Genomic DNA, 4,412 nt, shown 5'->3' with positions numbered 1-4,412 from the left:
AAAATATTACGGTTTCTTACACAGGGTTGGGTGGGGGTCTAGAATAGCCTAAATCGCCCTTACGTAATTTATGGACGGCTCCTAAGAGGGAATACAGAACAATAAAAAAGTTAAAAAGTATTCTTAGAGTGTCGTTATATCGTGACAACAACGAATTACGGAAATTTTATATTCGTTTTAACGCGATGTGTCGGATCTTAAAGATGCCTTTAACGATAAAATTGTTTGTATGTTCGGTAAATTAACCAACGGAATAAAAAGTAATTACGCAAGTTCAAACAAGTATCGACTTGCTAATTTCCGAAATTAGATTCGTTAAGAGAAATCGAAGTCGGGAGGAGAATATTTTTTGCGCCTTTCCTCTTCGTTAAAATTAATTTTTGTCGAGAAAACCAATTTAATAAGTTAAATAAATGTAATATAAAGTTTTAAGATCCTTAGAACAAACAAAAATTCGAATTTTATTGTCGTCTTTCCTTCTCCTCGTCTCCAATCCATCTTAATGCGTTACGTAAAAGAAATTATCTTTTGTTGACGTAATTACTGTATATTTAATTTATCGTCACGTAAATTACTTATTGTGTTATTTTTTAATAAAGAAAAGCAATTAAAAAGCAAAGAAAAATTAGTTTTAAAATAAAAAAAAATCAATCTGTACACATGTAAATTATTAAATTTCGTCTTTCGTAAATTAATAAATAAAACTTAAAATTTTTTATTTATTTATTTATCTTATTAATATATAAAATTTAATTTATAAATACTACTTTCTTTAAAATCGTAAAAATACGTTATAAATAATTTATTTTATTTGATTTTTTAAGTTAACAGAATAATTAAATATTTATAAAGTCATATCGTAGTGCCATCTGGTAGATTAAAATTAAAGTAATTAATTTTTGTTCACTCTTACTGAAAACATATTTCTAAGATTAATTCATTTAAAATTTAACGGATACGAAATATTATAAAAATTAATAATTTTTTTCTGATTGCTTTTTGTCGTAATTTCTTACAAAAAAACGACAAAATGTCTAAGGTGTTAATCTCATATTTTCACCCTTGTCGTGTAAATCATTGTTAAACGCTAACATATTTCTTAGTTTCTATTTAAATTACGAATTTTGCCTTTTATCGCCCGGCCAATATGTGTAAAAATTACTCAAAATAATAAAAAAAAGGGTATTAAATTTATAAAATCGCCATTTTTAGAAGTGAACAAAACTAGGATTTTGAACGTATTCATCCATTGTGGATGGTCATCGTCAATGAACCAGAACAACATTTTTTTTCGAATGTTTAAACTAAACATGAAATTAGGCAGATTCTCCTGTTTACAGGAACCATGCCAAACTGTTTAGAATTGTTTGTATACAGAAAATGTTCCGAGCAATCGTTAAAATCTGCCAAAAATTCTTACTGGAGGAGCGATGGTTAAAAGTTTGCGCTTGAACTTTTTAGTGATTTTAACTGAATTATTTTTAATTTAATTACTTTTAAAACGGTTTTCTGATTATTAAATACTTTTTTTATAATGTTATTTCAAAGAAAACAACGAGTTAAACGTTTGTTTTATCTGCACTTAATCGAAAATGCGCCATTTTAAGCACCCTCTTCACTTTCCATTTAGATTAGATTTTATAGGATGTCGCTTCTCGAAAATAATTCCTTTCAAAAGTTTAATAGGAATTTCTTCTTAAAATTCGAAATTAATTCTATTTTATCGTTAAATAATTAAATAAAAATGTTAATTATACATTTTTCAAGCGAAGAACAACAAATACGAAAAAACGATTATACATTTTCAGAGTTGGTTCATACAAATGAAATGCTTCGAATTTTTACAGTGAATATTTTTGGAAAATTTCTCTTTAATCCTCTTTTCTAATCCCCAGAAGTTCGACATATTATTAAAAAAAAAGAAAAGAAAATTTAATGGATTTATTTATTATTTAAAATTTAATTAAGTAGAGCATTACCTATCTCTAGAGGTTTGCTTATTGAAAGGATAAAATTTTAATAAATATATCGGTTTATTTTTAAACTTCGTAACAACAAAAACGATGTAGACATTTTAAAAAAACCACTTATCATCTTCTGATAATCAGATAACGCTTATTATCAAAAATTTGTTCGGTTTCATTCGTTCACGAAAGAGTGACGTGATCAAAAATGGCGTCAACGTCGCCCCAAAGCTATAAAAACCGGAAACTCTGGGAAGTTATACAGATTTTATTTTTGAATAACCCGAAATAATATATCAGGTAAGTGGATTCTGATACATTGATTTTGGTTTAGCTGTAAGAAAATTCGGAAATTTTTAAATATATATATTCATAAATTGTGTGGGTTATACGCTGTACACTGACATACTGTATTTCAAACTATAAAAAATCTATTAAACTATAATTTTTACATATTTTGATTTATTTTATGTACATAAAAACACTTTTTATTGTTGATTTCTGAGATAACAAAGCACTTGCGTATGAAAATAATTCATTTAGTCTAACTCGTATTAGAATTCTTATCCATTGTTACTCGTTAGTGTTGTTTTCTTTCGACCGAGTTCTTTTTTTCGTGGTTTATTTGGCAATCATATAAGAATGTTTAAACGCAATTTCAAATAGAAAGTAACGTTTCTTATTACTGATTCATGAATAAACTCGGGTTCGTTGACGAATACAGAGTATCAAAAATCTGTTTGGTTTTCAATGTTCAAATTTCTCTTCTAGTAGCTAACAGATTTAGGCATTGTTCGTCGGAGAATTGTCAACTACTGGCCAATATTTTATGAACATCTGCATTGGTGTCTTATACGATTTATTCCCGTGAAATTAAATTTTTGGACTAGAAATCATTATTCTCAGTTCTACACTTTCGTTTTGTTCGAACCAGCATTCGAAACAAGATAAAATTCGGATTTTATCTTCTTTTGAGAAGTGAAAAAGAAAAAATAATTTGAAAAAATTGGATGCGGAAAAAAAATACCGAAGCCGGAGGATCCGCACAAAGATTTCTTTCAAAGAAATATTTGATGATGTGATTTTATCATTTCTTAGAAAATTTAATTATGATCATCTATTTTAATTAATTGCGATAATTTTTTAAGCGAAAAACAAAGAGCTAAATTTTAATTTAAAAAAAGGAATGGCGATAAAATAGAATAATAATGAAATTTAATTTATTATATTTTCTTATTACTGTTTTTTATTTTATTTTTTATTTTGTAATAAAATTAAATATTTTTAGATCTTGTTTTCGTTAGAAAAGTCTGGCATTAAAATTGTTTATGCGTTATTTAATTTTAAAGTTATATTTTCCAACGCAAATCCTTTAGTTGTTCTATTTAACACGTTTGTAAGTTATTATTTATAACAAAAGATGATGAAAGTAATAGAAGAACTCTTTCAGATTTTTGTCGGTATTTTGAAAATAAAATCCGAACATGTCTTCAGTTTTAACGCGTCGTAAGATTTTATTTTATAAATATTTTCGATTCGAGTTAATCATTTCTGAAAATTAGACTTGTTTTCAAAGGAATCAAATAGTTTGAATCACTTTCGTGGCATTTTTAAAGTCAAGTTATTCTTCGTGTAATTGGTTAAATGCATTCTCTCATCTAACAAAACATTGTTTTTTCCCCTTTCAGAACGATGTGCAAGCTTTTAACAGTCATGATGGCTGCTAGTTTTCTCGTAGTCGAATGCTTCAAACATCCAAAACTCGCCATCGAATCCGAAGATAATCTTCAAATGGAAACACCTTTTGACAAGCAGGACAAACTCTGGTTTGCGAGAGATCCTTTGAATCCTTTTGGTTTGGGCATTTTCGATCGAATGATGAGAAAACCAGATATTCGTTCCCTCGACTCCAACACAAAAGAACCGAAACGGGGAGGAAACAGGAAGTTTCAAACACAGGGATGGCGTTAAATCAATCATCTTTACTGTTTTTGATTAGAAAATGATAAACGAAAAAGTAAATAAAATAAAAATCTTTATATGTAGCTTATTGTTACTAAAATAAAGGACTACTGTGGCATTTTATTTATTTATTTTTTTTTTTTTTTCCTCTACGAACGAGATGGCAACTCGGAATGGCGAACGAAATTGATTGTTGCGTAAACATACGTTAGATATCGAATGCGACGACGTAATTAAGTATGACGTTTCCGCTTAAATCGCAATCGACGACGATGCGTAACGAATCGCGATTGATGACGTTATCCATCATAATAATAGTACCGTTGGCGATGACGAATTCGTTTTGGCATTTACAAGTTTTGGAAGACTCAATTTTAATCGGGGACATTTTAAAAGCAGTTTACCAAAGTTGTAGACAGGTATCTATTGTCTTGGAATAATAAAATCGGTAGTAAATGCAATATTTATGTCGCCGAGCGGGTAAAC

General features: G+C 28.4%; 1 long non-coding RNA gene across 1 annotated transcript; it reads left to right on the top strand.

The window, feature by feature from the left end:
* Nucleotides 1-2,110: 2,110 nt before the first annotated feature.
* LOC136976208 (uncharacterized) lies at nt 2,111-4,049 on the top strand. The gene is made up of 2 exons (XR_010880892.1): nt 2,111-2,264; nt 3,653-4,049. It is a non-coding gene; the product is annotated as an uncharacterized lncRNA (long non-coding RNA).
* Nucleotides 4,050-4,412: the final 363 nt, after the last annotated feature.

The sequence above is a fragment of the Centruroides vittatus genome, unplaced genomic scaffold (assembly GCF_030686945.1).
Source record: "Centruroides vittatus isolate TY-2023 unplaced genomic scaffold, ASM3068694v2 contig_397, whole genome shotgun sequence".
NCBI classification, from domain to species: Eukaryota; Metazoa; Arthropoda; class Arachnida; order Scorpiones; family Buthidae; genus Centruroides; species Centruroides vittatus.
This window is presented reverse-complemented; position numbering and strand designations above follow the sequence as displayed.